Raw genomic sequence first — 27,965 nt, forward strand, 5'->3', positions numbered from 1 at the left:
ATGTTAATATTTATTCCGGAAAAGACAATGGCTTCGGGGAACAATGTGACAAGTATTGGTAAGTATGTTACTCTGTTATATGTACTGTATGTCTATGTATGTATTGTATGAATGTATTGTATGTATGTAGTATATATGTGGTATGTAAGTAGCATGTAGTATGTATGTAGTATGTATGTAGCATGCATGTAGCATGTAGTATGTATGTAGCATGCATGTAGTATATATGTAGTATGTATGTAGCATGCATGTAGTATATATGTAGCATGTATGTAGTATGTATGTGGTATGTATGTAGCATGTAGTATGTATGTAGCATGCATGTAGTATATATGTAGTATGTATGTAGCATGTAGTATGTATGTAGTATGTATGTAGTATGTATGTGGTATGTATGTAGCATGTAGTATGTATGTAGCATGCATGTAGTATATATGTAGTATGTAGTATGTATGTAGTATGTATGTGGTATGTATGTGGTATGTATGTAGCATGTAGTATGTATGTAGCATGCATGTAGCATGCATGTAGTATGTATGTAGCATGCATGTAGTATGTATGTAGTATGTATGTAGTATGTATGTAGCATGCAGTATGTATGTAGCATGTATGTAGTATGTATGTAGTATATATGTAGTATGTATGTAGCATGTAGTATGTATGTAGCATGCATGTAGTATATATGTAGTATGTATGTAGCATGCATGTAGTATGTATGTAGTAAGTATGTAGTATGTATGTAGCATGCAGTATGTATGTAGTATGTATGTAGTATATATGTAGTATGTATGTAGCATGCATGTAGTATGTATGTAGCATGTAGTATGTATGTAGCATGCATGTAGTATGTATGTAGCATGTATGTAGTATGTATGTAGCATGTATGTAGTATGTATGTAGCATGTAGTATGTATGTAGCATGCATGTAGTATGTATGTAGTATTTTTTTTTTTTTTTTTTAACATTTAACACAGCCGGATGATGGGACTACTACTGTCCCATCATTGGCTAATGTATCAATCACTGTCATGGTAGCAGGCATCGCCCGATGGGACTTGTAGTCCCATCGGACGATGCTTGCACAGACCCCCGGACATCAGCACAGCCCCCCGGCAGGCCGGCACAGCCCCCCGGCAGGCCGGTACAGACCCCCACAGGGTGCACAGACCACCGGCAGGCCGGCACAGCCCCCCGGCAGGCCGGTACAGACCCCGGGCAGTCCACACAGCCCCCCGGCAGGCCGGCACAGCCCCCCGGCAGGCCGGCAGAGACCCCCGGAAGGCCCGAAATGACGGCGCATCATGATGCGCACACACCGCGCATCATGATGACGTCAGGCCGTCAATCAACTGAACTTCCGATTCCGATGCCGAATTCCGATATTGAAAAAATATCGGAAGTCGGTATCGGAATTCCGATACAGCAAGTATTGGCCGATACCCGATACTTGCGGTATCGGAATGCTCAACACTAGCCAGGAGCCATTTGGTGAGCTGCATTTCTTGCTACATGTTCACACACTTACCAGTGGAAAAGCCAAACTCCACATGCCACAAATGCAAGCTTGTGTCCCTGTTGGAGGAAAAGTTGCAAAATCTTGAAGAGAGGTTAGCTACGTTGAAGATCATTAAGGAAGGTGAAGAGTTCTTGGACAGAGCAGAATTATCTCTTCATGTTATAGAAAGAGAAGAAATTCGAAGTGCACCTGAAGAAACAGAGGAATGGAGACATGTGACCCAAAGAAGCAGGAGGATCAGGAGGCAGTCAGCACCCATACTGCTCAGGAACCAGTACCAGGCTCTCACGCAGGAAAACAATGAAGAAATACATCAGGATAAGACTTTGCCCACAAACAGCAACCTTGTACGCCTTCAGAGTCCTCCTGGATGGAGAAAGAAAAATGTTGTGAAGAAGAAACGGAGAGTGGTGGTCATGGGGGATTCCCTGTTGAGCGGAACAGAGGCCGCTATCTGCAGACCGGATATAACTTCAAGAGAAATGTGCTGTCTTCCAGGTGCAAAAATTAAAGATGTGTCTGACAGGATATCAGGACTCTTCAGACCTACAGATGACTACCCATTCCTGCTACTACATGTGGGCACAAATGACACCGCAAGAAACGACCTGGAAACCATCTGCAGAGACTTTGAAGACTTAGGTAAGAAAGTGAAAGAACTGGGAGCGCAGGTGGTCTTCTCTTCCATCCTCCCAGTGGATGGCCATGGAACAAGGAGGTGGAATAAGATTCTACAGGTGAACAACTGGCTACGTCGATGGTGCCGTCAGCAAGGATTTGGATTTCTAGATCACGGAGTGAATTACCTATACGATGGACTACTTGCTAGAGATGGGGTGCACCTTACGAAGACTGGAAAACATGTATTTGGAAGTCGCCTTGCTACACTCATCACTCATCAGGAGAGCATTAAACTAGAACAATGCGGGAAGGGAAGCAAAAGACCAGAAAAAGCCATACACCTGACAAATGCTATTGAGAACTCTGCTATTAGAAGTGGGAGGAAAGAACAAAGACAAAAAAATCTAAATAATAAAAATATTGGAGAAATAGAAACCAATCACAAACTAAAATGTTTCTATACTAATGCACAAAGCATGGGCAACAAACAAGGAGAATTGGAACTACTAACACAGGAAAAGAAATATGATGTCATTGGAATCACTGAAACTTGGTGGGACAATACACATGATTGGAATACAAGACTAGAAGGATACAACTTATTTGCAAGAAACAGACTTGATAAACGAGGAGGGGGTGTCGCATTGTATGTTAGAAACGCGTATATCTGCACAGAGATTGAAGCTTCAGAGACTGGGAGTTCTGTGGAAACTGTTTGGGTAAGAATACAAGGACAGAACAATGGAAAGGACACCATTGTAGGCATTTACTACAGGCCGCCTGTGCAAGCTGAAGATATGGATGAACTCTTTATGTATCAAATGGCCAAGTTCTCCAAAAAATATGACATAGTTGTCATGGGAGATTTCAACTATCCTGACATTTGTTGGGAATCTCTCTCTCAGGCAAAACTAACAGGTCAAGGAAATTCTTATCCTCTCTTGCTGACAACTTTATCTTCCAAAAGGTAGGGGAGAAAACAAGGGGGACTGCTACCTTGGATCTAATCCTTATAAACAGGGAGGAAATGGTTGAGGAGGTAAAAGTGGCTGGGACCCTAGGAGGTAGCGACCATGCTATTTTAGAATTTTGGATAACTAGAGGAGGAAGACCTGTGAAGACTCAGACGTCAAGGTTAGATTTCAGAAAGGCAGATTTTAAGGGATTCAGAAAGAGAATTGGAGGGATCCAATGGCTGGATATCCTTAAAGACAAAAATGTCCAGGAAGGATGGGAAATCTTGAAAAATGAAATTCTCAAAGCACAATTGTTAACAATTCCGAAAAGAGGGAAGAATAGGAAGCATTTAAGGAAACCAGGATGGATGAACACAGAACTTAAGCACATGCTAAAAAGGAAGAAAGAAATGTTTATAAAATGGAAAGAGGGAGGCATATCTAAAGAAGAATATAATGCTGTCTGCAGAACCTGCAGGGCACAAATCAGATTATTAAAGCTGACAATGAATTGAGGCTTGCAAGAGATGTCAAAAGCAATAATAAAGGATTTTGGGGATATGTCAAAAGTAAAAGAAAAGTTAAAGATGCTATAGGATTTTTACAGGATAAAAATGATGAAATGGTAAGACAGGATGTTGAGAAGGCTGAACTTTTAAATTCCTATTTTGCATCTTTTCTCTCAGAAAGGAAATGTAACATCAACTGTTCTTCACTGTCCTATTAAGGGAATAGAAAAATCCAGGATATCTATAAACAGAAAGATAGTGAGGAAACACTTAGCTAACCTAAATGATTTCAAATCTCCAGGTCCAGATGAATTACACTCCAGAGTACTACTGGAGATAGCAGAAGAAATTTTTGGACCCCTCTCCATAATCTTTGAAAATTCTTGGAGAACAGGAGAAGTACCACAAGACTGGAGAAGAGCAAATGTTGTTCCTATCTTCAAAAAGGGGAAGAAGGTGGACCCAGGCAACTATAGGCCGGTGAGTCTGACTTCTATACCAGGAAAGATCTTTGAACAAATTATTAAACAACATGTATGTCAATACCTGGATAAGAATGAAGTGATCAAACAGAGTCAGCATGGGTTTGTAACTAATAAGTCATGTCAGACTAACTTAATTTCCTTCTATGACGGAATCACTAATTGGGTGGATCAAGGAAATGCTGTAGATATAGTATATCTTGACTTCAGCAAAGCATTTGACAAAGTATCTCATACAATCCTTATTGAAAAAATGACTAAGTATGGAATGGACAAGGCAACTGTAAGGTGGATTCATAACTGGCTTAGTGATCGGACCCAAAGAGTGGTCGTAAATGGCTGCACATCCAGTTGGAAGAATGTCTCAAGTGGGGTACCACAGGGCTCTGTCCTGGGCCCTGTATTGTTCAACATCTTTATCAACGATTTAGATGAAGGAATTGAGGGTAAACTGATAAAATTTGCTGATGACACAAAGCTAGGAGGGATAGCTAATACTAGAGAAGAGAGAGAGAGGATTCAAAAAGATATAAATAAACTGGAGAAGTGGGCAGCAACTAACAGAATGGTTTTTAACAGGGAAAAATGCAAAGTACTACATCTGGGCAATAAAAGTGAAAAAAGCATATACAGAATGGGAGGAATAGGGCTAAGCAACAGCACATGTGAAAAAGACTTGGGTATACTAATAGATCACAGACTGAATATGAGTCAACAGTGTGATGCAGCAGCAAAAAAGGCAAATGCAATTCTAGGATGTATTAAACGAAGCATACAGTCTAGATCACGTGAAGTCATTATTGCCCCGTACTCCTCTTTGGTCAGACCTCATCTGGAATATTGTGTCCAGTTTTGGGCACCGCATTTTAAGAAAGACATCAAGAAACTGGAGCAAGTTCAGAAAAGAGCGACCAGAATGGTGACCGGTCTGCAAACCCTGTCTTATGAGGAAAGGTTGCAGGATTTGGAAATGTTTAGTTTGCAAAAGAGAAGACTGAGAGGAGACTTAATAGCTGTCTACAAATATCTCAAGGGCTGTCACATTGTAGAAGGATCATCTTTATTCTCATTTGCGCAAGGAAAGACTAGAAGCAATGGGATGAAACTGAATGGGAGGAGACACAGATTATATATTAGAAAAAACTTTGACAGAGTGAGTTAAAGGGATCAATGAGTGAAACAGGCTGCCACGAGAAGTGGTGAGTTCTCCTTCAATGGAAGTCTTCAAACAGAAGCTGGACAGACATCTGACTGGGATGATTTAGCGAATCCTGCTTTGAGCAGGGGGTTGGACCAGGTGGCCCAGGAGGTCCCTTCCAACTCTATGATTCTATGATTTCTATGGGACAGTTTTCCCCGGTATGCTCAGTAATTTGTACAGGGATCATTTTGGGGGTGAGCTGTAAGTGACAAAACCCATCACTCACATCAGTTTTTCTCCTACAAGAGCTTTTTCACAAATATCACTTGTAATCACGTGTCAGTGATTTTTCTTTCCTCACAAAATCTTGGAGACATGTCCAGTTTTTATATGACTATTACTAATGGCTTCTTTCACAGGTACAAGGAATTGGTCCCCGCTTCAAAATAATACTGAATTTACAGAACACATCAGTGAATCGCCCTTCCATGCAGCTTCTGATTAGTTTCCTATATGATGAACAGCTTTACCAGCTGAGACCGGCGTTCTTTAAGGTATCTCAACACCTTGTGCTATTGTACATGATGAGTTTCTAGTGTGTAGGTTATCCCTTTATTTACAGATTTATGACTTTTATGCAGCCAACTTATTTTAGCGCATCTTCTTTTGACATTCCTACAGGAAGATTCTGGACTGACTATTAGGCTGCGTTCACACGTTCAGGTTTTTTCGCGGCGGTTTTTACCTCCCGATTTTGCCGCGAAAACGCAGAAAAACAGCATCCCATGCAATCCTATGGGATTCCGCAATGCTGTACTAATTGCTGCGGATTTTCCCACAGCGGAATCGCATCGCGGAAAAATACACAGCATGCTCATTATTTTGCGGAACCGCGGCGATTCCGCCCACATAGGAATGCATTGTTCTGCTTACTTTCCGCATGTGGCTGTGCCCACCATGCGAAAAGTAAGCAGAACATTTGCGGATGGTACCCAGGGGGTGGAGGAGAGGAGACTGTCCTCCGGGCTGTGGGTACCATATCCCCGTAAAAAATAGAATTAAAATAAAAAAATTGGTTTATATTCACCTTCCGATGTCCCGCGCAGCGTCCACAGGCTTCAGCGATACACGGGCCGCTCCCGTTCCCAGTGATGCATTACGATGACCTTTGGTGACGTCGCGTCTCGCGATACTGTAGCGGTCTCGCGAGACTGCGACGTCATCAAAGGTCATTGCCGCAATGCATCACTGGGAACGGGACCTGCCGGAGCATCGTGGAGGCCTGGGGACTCTGCGCGGGACGTTGGAAGGTGAATATAACCCGATTTTTATTTTTTTTTTTTATTATTATTATTATTTTAAACATTATATCTTTTACTACTGATGCTGCATAGGCAGCAGCAATAGTAAAAAGTTGGTTACACTTGTCAAACACTATGTTTGACGAGTGTCACCAACCTGTCAATCAGTTTTCCAAGCGATGCTACAGATCGCTTGGAAAACGCTAGCATTCTGCAAGCTAATTACGCTTGCAAATCGCTAGTTTTTCCGCGGGAAATAGGCGGGAATTTAAAATGCGATTTTCCCGCGGAATGGAATTCCGGAATTCTCGCGGTAACTTCCGCGGGAGTTCCGCAACGTGTGAACCCAGCCTTAAGCTGCAATGGTGAGGGCCATCAGTTACTACCTGGCACCCAACAGACATGGCAGCATAGTCTTATCTATCAATTATTAACCTTAAGCTTTGTGCATATAATAGATAAAAAGACACCATTAAGGTATCTGAGATGGCTGCCCACTGAATGGTCAGGCGAACCATCATTTAGCCGACAGGTATCTGAAATGAATGGGGGGGCGGCTTCAGATGTGATGGTTGGAGAAGTGACCAATGCCTCATCACTGCATTTAGCGACTGGTCCAGTGGCCACATGGACACATAGGAACTCTGTGACAACTGGACCAGAGTCCTGAGCACTACACAGTGCCTTACAGCATCCTGGATAGTAGGTTTGAACAACATAGTTGTGATGTCGCCGGGACCTACAAATCAGAAGAGATTCCCAGGATGCAGGAAGGTAGTAGGAAGTGCACAGAACTCTGGTCCGGCTGCCGCGCAGTTCCGATGTGGCCACTGGACCAGGGTACTGCAAATTGTTTTGCTTTGCTCTGTTAGTACCAAATCTGATCATTCAAAGTATATAATCTCATAATGATTAGTTTAGAACTGGCCTCCAGAAAAAGCCAAAAACTCAAAAAGAAAATAGAGGTGAAGAAGAAGGTAGTGAAGAAAAGAAGGGAAAAAAGGACAGTGTTAGAGATATAGGGCATGTAATTGGGCAGAGAAGGGGGATCAAATACTGAAGACTTTTTAGGAATGTGATCCACAGGTACCATATTTTTAGGAAAGCATCATTATCATCATGTTGCTCAACAAGCAACTCCTCAATGTGCGTTATATCACGTCAGTGAACCAGTCGCAGGTAGAGGACACTGCAGGGGTAATAATATCCTAACTACAGTCATTCAAGGAGCCTTTCCTGAATCAGGAATGAGCGGGCCAAAGAGACCAGATGGAAAAGCTGGGATGTGTGAGATCTGGGGTGTGGGGTCAGGTCTAGAAGAGATATAATGGTCCGGCAGCAATGAGGAAGCTAACCTCCATAGTAGTCCAGGGAACCACCACAAGATCGTTGACTTCATAGTGTATAACTTATCTGATTAGTATGTATGTATGTTCGCTGACTAGTGCTTCCTGTATAGTATTTGTCTCTTCGCTAGTCCAGCTTAAAATCATCTTTAGCATCCTTTAGTTAAACATGATGTCTCTATTTATCTTGGCTCATGGATTTTTTTTTTAGGTTCCACTGCTGGTTCCTGGCTTGAATTATCCTATTGAGACATTTGTGGATTGTTGTACTGACAAAGGGATCTCTGATGTAATTAAGGTAGAAATCATCTGTAATCGGCTTGGTGGGGAGGCGGCAGGATGAGGAGTATTGCTGAAATATCTATACAGTACATTAGAATTGAGAGTCCTCAGTAGTTGATACCTTTTAATGGCTAACTGAAAAGATGGTAACACATTGCAAGCTTTCGAGACTACTCAGGTCTCTTCTTCAGGCTAGACTAATACAAAATCTGAAGAGTCACATATTTATGCACAATACAACACAGAATAAATGCAATGGATAAGACAAGTGACGCGAAGAAGAACTATCAGTATGGGAGAGGGAGAAACATAAATATTGGACCAGAACATAGATAAGGAGTCCGGATGTTTTATAGTCCTCTGATTGGGGCCTCCTAATGTGTTGTGATGCCCCCACCAGGTCTTGAAAGCAAATTCCTTAATTGATGTAAAAAGACATAAATCCATGCGACACATTCATTCCAGCACTGAGAGTGTCAAAGGTCGTCATAAATTTATACTCCCAAACACGTCTCTCTCTCTCTGAGATGTGAAGTTACCTTTCAATACCAGTAATTTCATATCCATGTTGCTGTGATCAGGCATACAAAAATGTTTTGCCACAGGTAGATCCATTCTTTTTTCTCTTATTATGTGACGATGAGCATTCATCCTTGTTCTAAGCTTTTGCCCTGTCTCCCCCACATACAGACCCCAAAGATATACATCTTTCCTATACAGTACATTGGCGTTTTCCGCTCTTTAAATGCAGCTAGCAATGTAAATAATGCGTGTATGCACTTGGGTTTCTCTTGCTGCCAAATCAACACCAACCATGATCAACTATCACCAAGAGGTCATTTGTCTCCTTCATTCATTCTTTTTTTTTTTTTTTAACCCATTAACCCCTGGGCCATTTTCCATTTTTACGTTTTAGTTTTTTGCTCCCCTTCTTTCCAGAGCCATAACTTTTTTTATTCTCCGTTCAAAATGGCCATGTGAGGGCTTGTTTTTTTGTACTTTTGAACGACGCCATTGGTTTTAACATATCGTGTACTGGAAAACGGGAAAAAATTCCAAGTGCAGTAAAATTGCAAAAAAGTGCAATTCCACAGTTGTGTTTTTTTTTTTTTTTATTTTACCATGTTCACTAAATGTTAAAACTGACCTGCCATTATGATTCTCCAGCTCATTATGAGTTCATAGACACCAAACATGTCTAGGTTCTTTTTTATTTAAGTGGTGAAAAAACAATCCAACTTTGGTAAAAAAGAGAAAGATGGCGCCATTTTCCGAGACCGGTAGCGTCTCCATTTTTCGTGATCTGGGGTTAGGTGAGGGCTTATTTTTTGTGCACTAAGCTGACGTTTTATTGATACCATTTTGGTGCAGATACGATCTTTTGATAGCCCGTTATTGCGTTTTATTGCAATGTAGCGGCGACCAAATAAATGTAAACATTCTGGCGTTTTTAATTTTTTTTCTTGTTACGCCGTTAGTGATCGGGTTAATTCTTTTTTTATATTGATAGATCGGGCGATTCTGAACTCAGTGATACCAAATATGAGTATTTTTTTTTAATTGTTTTCTTTTGAATGGGGCGAAAGGGGGGTGATTTGAACTTTTTTTTTAAATAGTTTTAAAAACTTTTTTTTTTTACTTGTTGCATGCTTCAATAGTCTCCATGGGATACTAGAAGCTGCAGTTGTCTGTTCTCCTCTATTACACACAGGCGATATTCAGATCGCCTGTATGTAGCAGAAATTCTCACTTGCTATGAGCGCCAACCACCGGTCGGCCCTCATAGCAATCTGGCTATGACAGCCATAGAGGTCGGCTCAAGACCTCTGGTTGTCATGCCAACCCATCGGTGACCCGCAATCGTGATGGGGTCATCGATGGGCGGTATTTCTGGTGCGCTTACTGGAAGCGCGAGATAAATGCCACCGTCAGATTGACAGCAACATTTAACGTGTTAACAGCCACTGGTGGATCGTGATTCCACCCGAGGCTGTTAGAGGCACATGTCAGCCGTTCAAAACAGCTGAGTTGTGCCGGGAAAGATGTGGGCTCAGCGCCGGTGCCCACATCAAAGGGAGGGATTCTGACGTGGGCGTACTATTACGCTCAGTGTCGGAAAGGGGTTAAACAATACATTTTTACAAATATAGTACAAAGCAAAATAGTTATACAGACAAATCATTTGAAGAACTGTAGAGGGGACAAACACATGGTAAGGTGAGGGGTGGTAAATTGGCTTCCAGTTGAAGGTAGTTAATGAAGAATCAGGTGTATAAGAAGCCTCTAAGCATAGTGGAGGTATGGTAAAGGAGGTATGGTTGGTCCGCCTAGGGTAGCCACATTTTCTCATCTATGTATGTTGGCTATGACTATAGCTGATAGCTTTTTATCAATCATATTCCAAGAAAGACTTTTTTTACATCGTCGAGGTCTAGACCTGTTTTACCCCATGCTGGGGCTATAATCTGTTTGGTCTCTAAGAAAATAAATGAAACAAGAGAATTCAAATGTTTAGGGATATTAGGAATGCGCCTGTTGAACAGAGCCTTCCAAAGCATGCGAACTGTGGAGCATAACCACCATATGTGGTATATATCGCCAATGGATCTACAGCCCCTAAAACACTTGGATGAGTAGTTGCTTTGAATTCTGTAGCTGAGGATATGATGGCATTAGTGATATGTCTAAATTGGGCAGGCAGGAGCTATAATAAGATGTCGAGAGTTAACGGATGACACTGTGGAGCTTCCAGGGATAGCCAAAGGCGTGATAAAATGGCAACTGGACTAGTTGACCTGCTTGGTAATGTTTGGTAAGATTAGGAACACCTAGGCCTCCTTTCTAGCGTGGTTCTGTAAACTCAGGGAAAGCCGCTCTTCCAGACAAAAGTATTGATTAGACGTTGGATTATTTTAAAGTAATTGGTTGGGTGTGAGACTGGGAGGACTCAGAATAAATAGAGTAGTTTGGGTAGCAATGTCATTGTAGGAGAACGTATACAGCGTAGCCTGGAGAACTGCAGTTTCCCCCACATTTGGAGGAGTGTGCGGAGCTTACGTAATATTTAGGGGTAATGCAGCAGGTGCCTCTTTTGATGGAGATGGGGGCAGAGAAGAAGCCGTTGTAGCGGACTTGTGCTGAGGAGCAGCTATATAGGGCATAAATCCAAGAAAGAAACTGGTCAGGGAAGTTCCATCTCCACAACACTGCAAGCAAGTAGGTCTATGAGACCTAGTCAAAGGCCTTTTTGATATCAAGTGATAAAAGCATACCTGCCAGGTTGCGTTGTTTACAGTGGTGTAGGAGATGGGAGACTCTTCGCACGTTATCAGACGCTTGTCTGTAAGGAACAAAGCCAACTTGGTCTTTGTGTATAAGGGATCCCAATCCTGAATTCAAATGCTGTGCAAGAATTTTTGCTGAGAGTTTGGGGTCTATATTAATTAGAGATATGGGTCTATAACTTGACCACAGTGTATGGTCTGAGTTTGGTTTGGGTATCATAGACATAGCTGCTTTTCAGGCTGCTGCACCTGGTTTCTGTCCTTCTCTCAGTGAGTTAAAGTAACTGGTAAGACGGGGATAATAGGATATATGTGATACCAGTCTCGGAGCGCAACCGTGTCAGGGAATGCGGTGATTGGAGACATTTTTGATGTCAAGCGAGATTGCTTTTATTATGAAGAGTGCAGAACCATTGTTAGGATCAACGAAGAGTTCGGTTTGTTTTCTCAGAGAGGCAAAGGTCTAACTTGTTGCCTGTGTGTTTGAGGTGTCGGCATGTCGTGGGGAGGGAGCGTTCTTCACCTAGTATTCTAAGGCTGACACCCTGCTTTCCAGGTTGGCTATTCTAGCCAGTCTTTCTTTTTTTCTTGCAAGCAGCTTCTTGAATGCAGAAGCCCCTGAACACTGCTTTGTCGGCTTCCCAAAGAGAGATTGGTGAAGCGGCTGACTGTTGAGTCAAGGAGAAGTCATCATCAAGATAGCTACTTAGCCTTTGAGAGATTTCTGGGTAGGAAAGGAAGGGAGTTGCTCACAGCCCTGTTAAAAGATCGTGGGCGTGGATGCAGGGAGGAACAGGTCAAGAGAACTGGAGAGTGGTGGAACCAGGGAGTTGTGAGGAGACAAACATTTATAATGTTAGGTATTAAGGCTGGATGAGCTAAAATGTGATCTATTCAGGTGAAAACGGAATGACGTGGAGAAAAATAGGTGTAATCATTCACTGTTGGGTGTAATTCTCTCAATAAGTCTACCCATTGGTGGTGGAGAGAAAGGTGCTTGCGGAAGGAGACCGCGTCTACAGAAAGAGGAGATGATGGGGAACTTGACAGTTGCTGTTCGGCAGACTTGTCTAGCTTGGGATTAAGTGTGCAATGAGTCACCACAGAGCGGCATGGTGCCTTGGGCATGTTCAGACACTAGCTCGAGCAAGCGGGAAAGAAAGGTGGATTGGTGAATGTTCGTAACGTAGTAGGAAACAAAAGTCACCAATTCATCTGAAATGGTTCCTGTTATCAATAGGTAGCGGCCATCGATGTCGCCAACTTGCGATTTGAAAATAAAGCAGGACAGATTTCTTCAAGCAAATGGCTGCGCCTTTAGTTTTATTTGAAGCGTTTGCGGTATAAAAAAGAGGGTAGGAAGAGGAGAAGGATTTTGAGTATGATGTTTTGGAGAAATGTGTCTCTTAGTTTGTGAAAAACAGCTCAATAAGAAAGGTAGCTTTCATAAGAAGAGTTCATGTAGAGGTGAAGATGGGCTCGGTATTATCGAGTTATTGACTTACTGAAGCCTTAAAAGACAAACCTGGTTAATTTTGTGGACGGTGTATAACGGTATAAAGGATTGGTTGAGCCGTGGTGCGAGCTCCATCACTAGAACTTTAGGATGTTATTGTGGAGCTATCTGGACGTGAGATTGTCCCAGGGTAGAGGATGATGTCGCAGGTGGACCCTCCGGTTTGCCTTTGCTTAGAGCTCTGTTGCTGAGGTCCATCTCCAGACGCTCAGTAGGAACTAATTCTTGAAGAAGGGCTGCTGCAGTGGAGTGTAGGTCTGTTATTGTTTCGGGCAGACCTCTGATGCAGATGTTGCTTCTGCGAGAGCAGTTTTCAAAGTCTTTCGGTTGGTCATTGAGGAAATAGATTTCTTCTTGGAGCATCTATTTCCTATTTTTGTGGGTGATAAGGGCTCAGGTAGTGGAGTCCATTTTGTGATGTAGGTTGTAGGGGCCGGATCCCAATTATCTCATTTCTTTAGATAGTTTTTTTTGGTCAATTTGTCGAACATTTTTGACAGCTCTGGGTCTAGAATGGACTGGAATTCCGATAATAGACCACACGGTCCGTAGCTGGGTTGCAGAGGTTTCTGAATGTAGTCGCTGGAATCCGTTCCGGATCTGTCCCGCCTGGTGAGGAGCCAGTAGATTCCATTGGAGAGTGCGGTCCAGAGGGCATACTGTTCCGGAGGTCTGTTGAGGGTTGGTTCATATGATTGGAGTTCATCGAAGCAGTACTGCAAGACTTTGGCATGAAGGAGGGTATGAGTTATCTGTTAGTCCAAAGAATTAATTCAGCATTGAAAAAATGAATCATTTTATGCGCCATGTTCACCAGGGTAAAGAGTCCTGGATTTCTGCTTATGGAGGTTGGTGTTGTATGGCTAGGCTGTTTTTTCAGGCTTAGGGTGGCCTAGAGAGTATAGGGTGGTACAGAGTAGCAGTGAGTGCAAAGAATGGTGTTTGTGGTAGGATATGCAGTTATAGGATATGGCCACTACGTGACAGCAAAGTGCAGCAGGGGTCTGATCAAGTAGACAAATTAACACTTACAGTGCCAGTTGGTCCCAGGTCAAAATGATGGAGGAGTAGCAAGAAGAGACTATAGAGGCACTGTGTTCTGCAGATCAGAGGGGGCCTTGCTGGTCGGCTGCAGGGTCCCTGAGCTTCACTACTGCAGGGTCTCCTGATGCTGAGGCTGGAGGTGGAAGACTGTGAGAGTGATGCGGCCAGGGATCTAGCAGGGCCACACACTGTGGAGGCCGAAAGCAAGTAGGAGACGTTCTTCCTGCAGGACTGAGCCCTTTGTAGGTAAAATATAAAGGGACAGGCGCCTTTATAAAAGAAACACGTCCCGTTCACTTAGTGGTGGAGACTTGTACCTGTCGGTGGAGCGCAATAGGTACCTATTTCTGTCAGATGGATATTGTGGAGTAAACCTGTTTCTGTTGTTGTAACTTTGCTTATAATGTATTTGTCACCAGATTTCATAGTACAATCTGCATATATTACTAAAAAGGTATCTTAGACCTGGTGAGGCTGCTGTACTTACTTTGAAAATGAATGTCAGTATAATCCTTTTTCTTGCCTCATAATAAAATGCACATCTTATGAATCCAGCTGTAGCCCATTCTCGTTTATAGGATTTATAATGGAAGTACACCAGCCCCATCGGGTCTAAGCAATATATTTAACAATGTGTTCGGTTTACATTGTCAAATCTGATGACAGAATTGCTTTAAATGACTTGCATATTACTCATTCCATATTTCCTCCTTCCCTAGGTTTTTGTCCTGAAAGAAGGAAGAAGTACGCCATTGCTTACAGCGCACATCAACATGCCGGTCAGCGAAGGGCTTGTCGCTGGCTGATGAGAAGACCTCTACAGATCTATAGCCATCATTCAAAGGACTTAAATAAAAAAGTGAACCTTCAGGCTGTGTTCACATGCTGCTTTAAACCACCGCAGCCCTGTACCACTGCAGTCTTTTCATTGTTTCTCTGAACAAATGGTGGAGATTTATTGAAAGCAGGACAAAAGAAAAAAATAAAGGCGTTTTCTTCATTTATTATGAGAGCTATAGGATATGTGCACATTTATGGCCCGCTTCATCAAGACCGATTTTATTCATGCCAGTCTTAACGAGGGGTTGTACTGAAGTCAGATGCTTCTGATTCATGTGAAGCTTCATGGCTTTCCATGAATCTAGAGCGTCTGACGAGTGGCGTGTGCCTCCATATGCCACTGAAGAAATCCTACTCCAGTCAGGGACTGGAGTAAGATTTTTTTTTTTTGGTGAAGGGAACACCACAGCCAGTATTGAATTAAAACGAGGTGCGGGGACCTGATCCTGTTCCAGTTCTGAATTCTTCGGCGAAAACTCCAAAGAGCCAAAGTTTGTGACTTTTCATAGCTTTTATGTCAGAGTCCTGGAGTTTAAAGCGTGAGTCTTTTTTGCTGAGTTTTTTTTTTTTTTTTTTTTAGCAGAAACGCCCAAGTTTTTAAGGAGGATTTGGAGATTTTTTTTGCTCACATGTTCACATAGTCATGGTCTTGTCACTAAGGGAAACTATTCTACTCCATGTGCTAATTCTCCCTCAATGTCTGTTCCCATACTGCAGCTATTGCTTGTGATCAGAATATTCCGTAGATTATCAGGACTTATTTTTGTAGGATATTTACAATATGATTATTATGTTTGAAAAACTAATCTAATATGTAATAAAGAAAATGTCAACTTTAAATTGCACTGATATTTCTTATCGTCCCGCGCACAATGCCTCCTCTGAGGATTTTGGTGGTCCTGGCTGCAATGTCATGATCAATTTATAGTCAGTTTCACATGCCTCCAGCTCGACACCATGAGACAGGATGTTATTATAAAGACTCCTGCACCATCAGGTCAAGAATAATTAAAGAAAGAAGGTAAGACAAGCCTTAGGGCACAGTGGTGTGAAAAAGTGTTTGCCCCCTTCCTGATTTCCTATTCTTTTGCATGTTTGTCACACTTAAATGTTTCAGATCATCAAACAAATGTGAATATATTTTATTTTAGTCTTTTTTTCACTTGTGCTGTTTGTGAGAATTTTTTTTGTTCTGATTCTTTTTTTTGATTGGGACTATGCCTAGTTTGCAGTGGATTCCATCAGTAGCCCCTTCAAATAAATGACTTGCACTTTTTTACAAAAATTTTTTTTTAAAAAAAATTAGGTGTTTTAAAACCTTATCTAATCGTCTATTATCATTGAAGGTGTTGTCCAGAACTATTTTTATTTTTTTTATTTTATTTTGGGCCTAAAAACTAATTGCAAACAGAGGTAAGTACCTGCCTGTTCTTCCCGGCGCTGGCTCATGGCAATCACTGACCGCTCTTGCCAGCAATTCTGCTGCTCCACGTCAATAGAGCAGCTCTTCTTCTTTCGGGCTGCTCTCTCAACAGCAATGACTGCTGATGTCCTGCTGAGTGACGGCCAGATCCCTGCGGTTAGGCAGCGCGGAGCCGACTGTCAATCAGCAGAACATCGGCATTCACACCCGTCAACAGTGCAGAGTTTAAGAGAATACGCTCTGTCGACATGACGTCAGTGGAATCTGCTGAATCGCCGACAGGAGCTCTCTGTGACCGCTCTTTGCCAGCAGAGATCGGCGCCAGGCCCAACAAGCAGGTAGGTAGCAACCATGTGCCTGTGGAGCGCCCCCAGGGTCTCGCCGGATCGGCGGGGTTCTCTGAGCCGGGCCCGGTGGATTTCAATGGGAGTTATCACAGTGGCAGGGACCCGGTCCGTGGCCCTGGGCGTCCATTGTAAAAGGGGGGGAATGTTGAGTGATGGAATAAAGTTTATTAATTAATGTTTTGTGACGCCACCTGTGGTACTCGGCAATGAAGATGTTAAGCCGACGCTGTGGACAGATCCTCTGGGACAGATGGTGTGGTGCAGGAATGATGGTGTAGCCCTCCACAGGCAGGGCTGTAGTCCCAGGGCATTGTAGATGAAGAGATAGGGGAGAGACGTGAACAATGCAGGGCTAGGCACAAGGATGTAGTAGTGCTGGGTGTGGTGACGCAGGAATAAGTGGAGGACACCAGGGCATGTAGTTCCAAAGCTTTACTCACAGTCTGTTGCAGGTACAGGTGCCCGCTTCGGTGCCGTGTCCTGTGGGTCAGGGGCTCAGCCAACTTCCAACGCTGGACCACACTCTCTCATATAGGTAATGATATATCATTTTCTCTGTGCACTATGGCATTTTCTTGATTAGGTTGCCTTACATGGTGACTGTGTTATTTACACACGGTCTCTGAGTATTTGTGCCTCTAGTTTACAGAGAGACTGTTTTCACTTTTGGGGAGTGATATTGTTTGTCTATTTTTGGACATTACTTATGGTCTTTTATAGAATGTAATCTGGATCATTGACATGTATTGTTATGTGATTGGCTTACACATGTTCTAGTCTGGGTTTTTGTATTTTCTCCTCATGATGATTTTGTGAGTGTGTATAGTGTCCCCTATATGGCATTATGCTTTTGTCATTTTATAACTATTTTGAATAAAAGGATTTTGTAATATTTTTGGGATCTCTTCTTTGTTCCATGTTATTTTTCATGGGATTTGTGCTATATGATTGTGTGAAGTGCCCTCCTTATTAGGTTTTGGACATTGTGGTTATTGTACGGCAGACAGCTGTAGCCTGCTTCGGGGACTCCTTGCTACTAAGTCCCGGCTCACTATCGTTGCTGTTGTGCCCCCAAGTCTTGTGTGGGAATAAAGTGGTGACAACTTCTATTCTTCCAGTATCTGCTGCAGGACCATTAGTATCCATACAACCTCTGGGACCGGACCCGGCCTTGCGCTGTGAACTTGAGAAGGGTTCTCCTCTAACCCTAATCTTTAGTCCTCCTCTCCTCACGTTCCGTACAAATCCTTCTTTCTTATGGAGAGAGTCAGGCTTTCCATCAATGTTCCTTTCCTGTGCCAGCGGACCCAGGTCACTGAGGTCGGCTGCAGCACTTCCTTCATCCACCCCACTCAGGGGATCTTCACTCTTCCACTGACTCTGTCAGACTGACTGACTGACTAAATCCTAAACTCTTCCTGCTCTTTTGTTGCCAACTAAACTCCACCCGCCTCCCAGCACGCTTTGTGTTCCAAATAGGGAGCCACCAAAGGGTGCTTTGCTACAGTACTATGTTGTGTGGGATGCAGGTGTTGGAGTGTGGTCAGGTGTCTCCACCTTACCTGATGGTGGGGCACAACACCTCAGGAGGAGGTGCAGTACCTCTGTGGCGACTGAACCCTCAGGGGAACCACATACCCCCCCGTTAAACACAGCATGTCCGCGGGCTGCAAGTGAAACAAAGTTAGACAAAACAAAGGAACATGCAAAAATTTTTGAATGCTGATAAGCAATTCTTATCTAAACTTCCCAATGTGGGAGGCACTCACTCTTGAACGTTGCAAAACAACTTAACAGACTATCTATAATTACCTCATTTTTAAAGTGCTATGTAAGTAAACTTACTACCAGTTCAAGTACTATCATCAACACATTTTTCTTCTCTTTATCTTTCACATTTTCTTTTACTGTCTCTGTTAGACATGGGTGACAACCGCTGATGCCTGGTTCACCACCTGCATTCCAATCTTTATTCGACATTATCAAATTCTGTAAAATATCCATTCCTAGTCAAATACCTAAATACTACTATCAAGTAAGCTCTCTATAAAATCTGTCAACATTTTTGTAAGACACATCACAAAATACTGCACATTAAGACATCTATAATTCTTGCACATGCTGGACACCGCTCCCAGCCAGAATTTCTTGCAGTGTCCTTGGATTGGAGCTATGCTCCATGATGAGGTAGTTCTATTGATAAAAGATCTATGTAAAACCAAGAAAGGGCACCTAAAGAGGTGCAACTATATACATTACAGTTCTGGATCATTCAGTGTCCATGATCTCCACAGTTCAATGAAAATGTTGCCAATAAAACTGGGCAACCTGGAAAAACATGATGAACAAAGACAAAAATAACTTTAAGGCACAACGGTGCAAATACCCTCCTGGGTAACAGTTGGTTACTGGAGTGTTTCCTTATTGGGGATCCACTCCTGGGGTGGTAGAAGCTGGTCGCTTTGGCTGCTTCCAGGGGAGAACTGAAGGGCATCCTTTTCTTGTTGATTGTCCACAAATTGTAGGTATTCCTTTTCCCAAGGGGTTAAGTTGGTGGATGCCGGTGCAGATGGAATGGCAACGGAAGAAACCGCTGTCTGTGAGGGTAGCTCTGCCGCCACTGATTCCGCAGGAGTTGCAACAGGTACCAGTAGACGTTGTTCTCCAGTTTCAGGTGGTACCACAGTTAGCACTGTCGCTGCCAGTTTCGGCTGGCATGGTGCAATTTGGGTGCTGCCACTTGATATCCAAGCATTCACGGGCCCATTTCTGTCCATGGGAGCAGTCCCTAATACCAGGATCATAGCAGGGGCAGTGAATATAGGTGATTCCCGGTGATGTTCGGGCTCCTGCGCGGGGAGAGGGGGGCGATGATGGCTGCCCCAACCTTTGGGGCTGCCTGATGAGCGGCCGGCAACTGAGCCAAAGCCGTTACCGGATCGGCGCCTGCCACAGCCTCCGGTATGGACCTGCGCGGCTGCGCCAAGTCAGAGTAGGGTCTCAGCCCCGGCTCTACCGCTTGCTCCGGGACTCTCATATACCTCCTTCTGGCAGGCCGCATCCAGTGACAGTATCGGGTCGGAGGTAGAGGTGGGCGCTGTAGATGGTATCGCAGCGGCCGTATGCCCCGCAGGGGCGGCTTGGGAGCGAGTGGCCTCTCTCCATTGTGTTCTCCTGGCCTCCGTTCGTCCTCCATCATGGCGTTCTCGCTCTCTTCCTCCTTCTTCCCGGGCTCTTTTCCCGCCACTGGCTCTCGCCCCTTCTTCTGAGGGCGGCGTCTTCTTCCTACTCCTCCATACCAAGCCAGTACCCGAACCCCACGGGGTGTGGGCCATGTTGCAGTTGCATAGAAGTTCAGGCAGGGGAGGCCCAGGACAGTTCGCAGTCTTTTCTTAGGACCACCCATGTTGTCACGCCCTTCTTCACCGCGTCGGCGGCAATTTTGAGAGTCCATTTTACAGTCTATCAATTTGGTGATTCTGCACATTTTCAGCAATGTTTAAGTCCAATAACATTCAGGCACACAGAACCCGGAGGCACCGGGCTTCGTCATCCTGATCGTAACGCCAGAAATGGAGCGCCCCCCAGGGTCTCGCCGGGTCGGCGGGGTACTCGGAGCCGGGCCCGGTGGATTTCAATGGGAGTTGTCACAGTGGCAGGGACCCGGTCCGTGGCCCTGGGCGTCCATTGTAAAAGGGGGGAATGTTGAGTGATGGAATAAAGTTTATTAATGAATGTTTCGTGACGCCACCTGTGGTACTCGGCAATGAAGATATTAAGCTGACGCTGCGGACAGATCCTCTGGGACAGATGGTGTGGTGCAGCAATGATGGTGTAGCCCTCCACAGGCAGGGCTGTAGTTCCAGGGCAGTGTAGATGAAGAGATAGGGGAGAGACATGAACGGTGCAGGGCTAGGCACAAGGATGTAGCAGTGCTGGGTGTGGTGACGCAGGAATAAGTGGAGGACACCAGGGCATGTAGTTCCAAAGCTTTTCTCACAGTCTGTTGCAGGTACAGGTGCCTGCTTCGGTGCCGTGTCCTCCGGGTCAGGGGCCCAGCCAACTTCCAGACAAGATAAAGTACTCCTTTCCAACACTCCGCCAACGTATGTGCCTTTTCTGAACACCTCCCTTTTGCGCCTATAGTGAAGTACTCTCAGTACTGAGTTACACTGGAGTTCCTCCTGACAGATGTTCCTATGAACTCTACTTGTATGGCAGACAGCTGTAGCCTGCTTCGGGGACTCCTTGCTACTAAGTCCCAGCTCACTATCGTTGCTGTTGTGCCCCCAAGTCTTGTGTGGTGACAACTTCTATTCCTCCGGTGTCTGCTGCAGGACCATTAGTATCCAAACAACCTCAGGGACCGGACCCCGGCCTTGCACTGTGAACTTGAGAAGGGTTCTCCTCTAACCCTAATCTTTAGTCCTCCTCTCCTTACATTCCGTACTAATCCTTCTTTCTTATGGAGAGAGGCTTTCTATCAATGTTCCTTTCCTGTGCCAGAGGACCCAGGTCACTGAGGTCTGCTGCAGCACTTCCTTCAATCCATCCCACTCAGGGGATCTTCACTCACTGACTCCCTGAGTCAGACTGCCTAAATCCTAAACTCTTCCCGCTCTTTTGATGCTAACTAACTCCACCCGCCTCCCAGCACTCTTCGTGTTCCAAGCAGGGAGCCACCAAAGGGTGCATTGCTACACTACTATGTTGTGTGGGATGCAGGTGTTGGAGTGTGGTCAGGTGTCTCCACCTTACCTGGATGGTGGGGCACCACACCTCAGGAGGAAGTGCAGTACCTCTGTGGCGACTGAACCCTCAGGGGCGCCACACCTGCGATTCATTTCAATGGCAGATTTGTAACACGTAATCTTCCCTGCAGCAACCATATGTTTGCTGTGGGTAAAAGGAGCAGGATTTGCTGTCATCAGCTGTGTTCTAGATGGGTTTGTCGCTGATGACATTTTTTTAAGCTCTGTTCACACCTGCATTTATGAATTCTGATTCTCTAACATTCTAGTGACAGGAAAACTCCATACAATGGGATGTTTGGATCAATGACATATCGGATATGATAAGAGTCTGACTGGTTTCCGCTATGGCAGTATGCAGCCCACAATGTTTAAATATACACCCTTCTCTTAAAGGGAATCTGTCACCCCTTTTTCGAATATGAGCTGCCGGCACCGCTATCAGGGGCTTATCTACAGCATTCTGTAATGCTGTAGATAAGCCCCTGATGTAACCTGAAAGAGAAGAAAAAGAGTTAGATTATACTCACCGGAGGGGGCGGTCCGGTCCAATAGGTGTCACGGTCCGGTCCGGCGCCTCCCATCTTCATACGATGACGTGGTCTTTCCTTCCTGTAGTGGCTCCTGTGCAGGCGCACTGCTCTGCCCTGTTGCGGGTAGAGCAGAATACTACAGTGCGCAGGCGTCGGGAGATAAACCCCTGATGTCAATGCCGGCAGCTGATAGTTGAAAAAAAGGGTGACAGATTCCCTTTAAAGAGGACTCAAAAGTGTCCAGTCTTTGCTCTAATTTTACTCCTGCTGTTCCCTAAAGAATTCTGGGTTTATTTTTGTTTGTTTTTTTTAAATCTGCCATTTGGTTACAGAGCCTTTTTATAAAATGCAAATTTTGATGGTCCGTTCTTAGGAGGTGTGGCTTATAGGTTAATTATGCTGAGCAGCCTAACGGCACGCCCCTGAGGATACTGTGAGCAACCCCCCTCTTTCTAAAGGCCTATATCTCTGCAACGGTATCGCGGATTTAAGAAGTTGAAAAAAAAAGAATCGGGGTAACAGTGGGAATAAAATAAGAGCAAAAATGGTGATGATAGGTCTTATTTAAACTGGTAGGACTATTGTATAAAATTAGGGTAGAGCTGTAGTTGTTTGTAATATTACAAACAATATATTGTTTGTTATAGTATTTAAAAAATCTATTATTTCTAAGCACTGTTTTTCAGTGATTCCTTTGTATCTCCGTTCATACTGCACCCACACACACAAATGATACACCATTTGAAAGGTAAACTTGCCCCCTTCAGCAAGAAAAGAGCCAAACAAACCACACATCTACGATTTGATCACAAAATACAGTTCATAAACCTGCAGTATGGAAAAATGACCTGCAGGTGGCACCACAGTACCGCAAAGCACACTACCAACACCTTTGTAAACATGCACTGCTTTTTCGCTGATTACTTCGCCACATACACACACACACATACACACACACGATACACCATTTGAAGGGTAAACGTGCTCCATTCAGCAAGAAAACAGCCAAACAAACCACACATCCACGATTTTATCAGTACATAAAGTTTAAACATTCATTTTCATAAACCTGCAGAAAGACACAATGACCTGCAGGTGGCAGCTCCCACCTGCAGACATTTTTTGGCCTCTACTTATCAAACCAATTTATTGTATTACCAATCTACATATATAAATACTGTGATGTCACAGGGGACTGGATACTCCGCCTCCAGCAGGGCGAATTTCTATGACACCCGTGACCCTGGATACACCGCCTCTAGCAGGGTGAATTTAAACAATGAAACGTGCAGCCGGATACACCGCCTCCAGCAGGCGAATTTCAATAGTTACACGTGTATCTGGATACACCGCCTCCAGCAGGGCGAATTTACAGAGATAAGGGAAACACCAGGGAAACCAATACAATGGAGGGCCCTGCAATAGGGAACGGGGACGTGGAGACCTCCTGCACTCCCATGAGTCAGTGTCTCTACACTCCTGACGGTCCCTAGGCAGGTTCCGCACCTGGCGACGAGCAGGATACCTAAAAACCCTAGCTCACCCTGCACCTATCCCTTTCTAATGAATTGGACAGTGCAGAAGCTAATCCCACCACTGCACTAAAACACACATAAGGAAAGTTACAAACAGGGAAAAAACATTTAGCTTTGCTCTGTTGCTGTTGCTCCCAGCAACAGAGTCCAGCACCTGAGTGCAGCTTTCCTCCTGAATAGCTGCTACTTCACCAAAGCTCTGTCAGAGCTGCAAGGACCTCCACACTGTTGCTCCTTCCACACCAGGACTCTGACTGAGCTGCAAGGAACTCTTCTCTAGCTCCTTCCTCCACCAAGGATGGTTGGAAATTACCAATATCACCAACAGTGAGACCACCTGACTCTCCTTTATAGGCAAGAGCCAGAGCCATCACACCTGCTAGTGATTCCTGTGTAATAATACTAGCCACCACCGGGGACATAACTAGAACTAAAGACACCACTGTGTAATGACCCTAATGACCACCGGGGGAAAAACTAACTTTAAGAAAACAGCTTAAAGGAAAAAAAAGGTTACATGTGCTTTTATCTGTCACAATCCAGCATGGATCGTGACAAATACCTGTCTTTGTTCATCAGCTCATGAAATACATTTACATTTGACCAGCTTGCTTTTTCTGAAACTGTCTGTGCCCCTGATGACCAATGTGCGAAAATTTCGCACGGGACATGCTAGTACTACCATATTTTACAACTAAAAAAAAAAAATACAAGCCTCCCTGGTCTCCCGCGTGACAGGTGGGGATACTTACCACTGTACTAACGAGGATTGGCTGATGTTTCGCTAGGGTGAACAAAACAGTACTGAGCTCCAATCATTCTGCTACATCACTTCTTTCTATGTACTGCACATGCGCACAGATCCACAGGAGAAATTTTTTTTTTCTTTCTCTATGCAAAGAATTGGTGTACAAGATTTTGCAGAAAGGTGCAGAGACCCCTGATGGTGGAATCCAAATATTACAGGAAAGCTGTTGTTTTCTGGGTTGTTTGTCAGCTGTGATAATCAGCCAATCCTCGTTAGTATAGTGGTAAGTATCCCCGCCTGTCACGCGGGAGACCGGGGTTCGATTCCCCGACGGGGAGGCAAAGTTATTTTTTATTTTATATTTTTATTTGTTTTACTTGTGATAGTTATATTTTCATTCTAAATAAAATCACAAGCGATGATCGGGTTAGATAGAATAGAATTAGAGTTAGCCAAAGGGCGTGTAAATGTAGATAATTAATGCAGTTCTGACTTCACGAAGTCCCAGCTTCTTGTTGTAGCTTGGTCTAATGATGTTGTAATTTTCAGGGAAGGGTTTTTTTTTAACATAAAAGAAGAACAGGAAAAGCAAAGCCAAAAAAAAAAACTAAGGTCCCACCGAGATTTGAACTCGGATCGCTGGATTCAGAGTCCAGAGTGCTAACCATTACACCATGGAACCTCACATGCTGAACACTGCTGTATGTCGCTTTTTTCTATGACGCATACAGCACACTGCCCTCCTGTGGTTCACGTTATGTGCATGTAAGAAAGGGATTTGGCTTTGGCTGGAGTTTTCACTATAGAAATAAATTAAACAAATACATAGAGAAAACTGAGTGACCTGTGACTATCAGCCGCCCCGATGACAGTCACCTGGCTCTGTTGGATGCTGCTGGTGTCCATAGTGAGGATTCAGAGTCTGGCACAAGAAGTTCATTCCACAGAACTCCTAACACATGTTAGGACACAGCATGACAAAAAAAAAAAAAAAACATGTGTCAGAAGTGGGATTTGAACCCACGCCTCCATTCGGAGACCAGAACACCCACATAGGGGAAGATACTATCTTGAGTCTGGCGCCTTAGACCGCTCGGCCATCCTGACACCTGATCCTATAGCTGGAGCTGTCACCCTTTACACTATGGCAGAGTCAGAGGTCCCATGCACATTTTGGCAAACATGACCGCTGCAGTCAATCAATGCCAACGATCATCTGACAGTCTCCTCTCTGCCAACAGATAACGTCGGGGGAGTGAAGGGTCCGACCTGTTGAATTTGAAACCCGTCCAGTTGTTTCTTGGGAGGTAAGCTGTTGCCAGAAGAGTCTGACAGAACTGGAACATCTGTCCTAGTCCAGTGAAGTCACTGCTGCAGCCAATCACTGACCTCAATAGCTGGCACAATCTAACACAGCAGAGCTCCTGAGCTTAGTGATTGGCTGCAGAGGTGAAGTGAGCTGTCAACACTGCAGCCGATCACTGCACTCAATAGCTCATGCCGTCTATTTCAGCAGAACTGCTGCAACCAATAACTTAAACTCAAATGGCGCCGTTGCTGAAATAAACGGCACAAGCTATTGAGCTCAGTGACTGGCCGCAAAGGTCGTTTGAGCCGTCGGCGTTATGTCACCGCTGCAGCCAATCGCCGAGTTCAAAAGCTTGTAACCATCTATTTCAACAGAGCCAACTGAGCTTTGCGATTTGCTGCAGTGATGTGAACTATCAATGTAATGTCACCGCTGCAGCCAATCATGGGGCTCAATAGCTTGTACCTGTCTATTTAAGCAGAGCCGCTGCAGCCAATAACTAAGCTCAAGCGGCTCTGCTGAGATAGACGCGCAAGCTATCAAGCTCAGCGAGCGGCAATGTCACCGCTGCAGACAGTCACTGAGCTCTAGAGCTTGCACCATCTATTTCAGCACAGCCGTTGAGCTCAGTGATTAGTTGCAGCGGTGATGTGAGCTGCAATTCTGATTGTAACACAAACACTGAGCAGTGGATCCAGGGAGACCGAGTACCTGCTGGTTGTTTTTGGTATTTTTAAGTGTTTGCGGCCCACTTTCCTTTAAGTGGAAAACCCCTTTAAGGCAATATTTGCTCTACTATGCTATTATCCCTGGCTTAAAAATAGTGTTTTGGGGTATTCAGGCAGAAACTCCTGACTCAGTCATAAATGGGGTCTTATTATTTAAAAAAAAAAAAGAAAAAAAAGTTGCGTCCCGCCCTGCGCTCATCATGTATCTTAGGAGGCTGCGGATTGTACACGTTAATAAAATTGTCAGTGGCTTTAAAAAATGCAAAATAAAGCAAAACAATATTTCTCGGCTATAATCACAAATAATAAAAGCACAAGTGACTAAAGGGTTAAATATTTTAGCACAGCTTGCTTTAAAACAAAACAAGAGATTTTTATTATTTTATTTCCAAAGCAAAAATAAAAATGTCATTTATAACATAAAAAAAAAAAAAAGATGTGTCAGAAGTGGGATTTGAACCCACGCCTCCATTCGGAGACCAGAACACCCACAGTAAGGGGAAGAGTTTCTTCTTGAGTCTGGCGCCTTAGACCACTCGGCCATCCTGACAGCACGAGGACAGGCGGACACTGAGGAGATAGGAGGCTGCGCGCGCCCCAGCGCATTGTGACGTCACAAGCACTTGGCGGGAATGTTCCGTCTCTTCACAGACGGCTGTGATTACCGCGGTTGCCACTTACCTCATGATTTCTATTAACACCTTGTTTGGCGGCCATGAATCACTAGGAAAAGAGGAGTTCACCCATTGGAGAGCATTTAGGTGTTATCATCAGCTGTGACTAGGCTTCTCAGTCATTCACATCAGCTAAAGAGCTCTGTAGCCGCCTCAGCACGACTAACAATGCCGGTACGTCATAATCAGCGTCGGACTGGAACACCTTGGGCCCACCAGAGAAAATCATTCTTGGGGCCCACTATGTAGCTGCATAGAGTTAAATACCAGACCACCAATTATGCGGTAAAACACGCTAATATCCGGGTATAATATAAGGTTGTACATGTCTTAATTATGTAGCAGGAGTTGGGGTAGCCCCCTCATAGAATATAAAGCAGACTCCTCACATAGTATAATGCAGCCATCTCATAGAATATAATGCAGCCATCTCATAGAATATAATACTGCCCCCCTCAAAGGGAATAATGCACCCCCTCATAGGGTATAATGCACCCCCTCATAGGGTATAATGCTGCCCCCCTCATAGGGTATAATACTGCCCCCCTCATAGGGTATAATGCTGCCCCCCTCATAGGGAATAATGCACCCCCTCATAGGGTATAACGCTGCCCCCTCATAGGGTATAATGCTGCCCCCTCATAGGGTATAATACTGCCCCCCTCATAGGGTATAATACTGCCCCCCTCATAGGGAATAATGCACCCCCTCATAGGGTATAATGCTGCCCCCTCATAGGGTATAATACTGCCCCCCTCATAGGGTATAATACTGCCCCCCTCATAGGGTATAATGCACCCCCTCATAGGGTATAATGCACCCCCTCATAGGGTATAATACTGCCCCCCTCATAGGGTATAATGCTGCCCCCTCATAGGGAATAATACTGCCCCCTCATAGGGTATAATGCACCCCCTCATAGGGTATAATACTGCCCCCCTCATAGGGTATAATGCTGCCCCCTCATAGGGTATAATACTGCCCCCCTCATAGGGTATAATGCTGCCCCCTCATAGGGAATAATGCACCCCCTCATAGGGTATAATGCTGCCCTCCTCATAGGGTATAATGCTATATAG

General features: G+C 44.3%; 4 non-coding genes and 1 pseudogene across 4 annotated transcripts; 2 read left to right on the plus strand and 3 right to left on the minus strand.

Moving 5' to 3' along the window:
• Positions 1 to 15,414, plus strand: part of LOC141076036 (BBSome complex member BBS1-like) — a 47,957-nt pseudogene extending 32,543 nt beyond the window's left edge.
• A 9,027-nt stretch (positions 15,415 to 24,441) lies between these two features.
• Positions 24,442 to 24,513, plus strand: TRNAD-GUC (transfer RNA aspartic acid (anticodon GUC)). Its single transcript has one exon. It is a non-coding gene; the product is annotated as a tRNA-Asp (tRNA).
• Positions 24,514 to 24,785: 272 nt separating this feature from the next.
• On the minus strand, positions 24,786 to 24,857 carry TRNAQ-CUG (transfer RNA glutamine (anticodon CUG)). The gene has a single exon. It is a non-coding gene; the product is annotated as a tRNA-Gln (tRNA).
• A 317-nt stretch (positions 24,858 to 25,174) lies between these two features.
• Positions 25,175 to 25,282, minus strand: TRNAL-CAA (transfer RNA leucine (anticodon CAA)). Its single transcript has 2 exons — positions 25,245 to 25,282; positions 25,175 to 25,220 (listed from the first exon to the last, which is right to left on the minus strand). It is a non-coding gene; the product is annotated as a tRNA-Leu (tRNA).
• Positions 25,283 to 26,651: 1,369 nt separating this feature from the next.
• On the minus strand, positions 26,652 to 26,762 carry TRNAL-CAA (transfer RNA leucine (anticodon CAA)). Its single transcript has 2 exons — positions 26,725 to 26,762; positions 26,652 to 26,697 (listed from the first exon to the last, which is right to left on the minus strand). It is a non-coding gene; the product is annotated as a tRNA-Leu (tRNA).
• Positions 26,763 to 27,965: the final 1,203 nt, after the last annotated feature.

Source organism: Dendrobates tinctorius, unplaced genomic scaffold, assembly GCF_039654945.1.
Source record: "Dendrobates tinctorius isolate UK_male_01 unplaced genomic scaffold, ASM3965494v1 ptg000384l, whole genome shotgun sequence".
Lineage (NCBI taxonomy): Eukaryota > Metazoa > Chordata > Amphibia > Anura > Dendrobatidae > Dendrobates > Dendrobates tinctorius.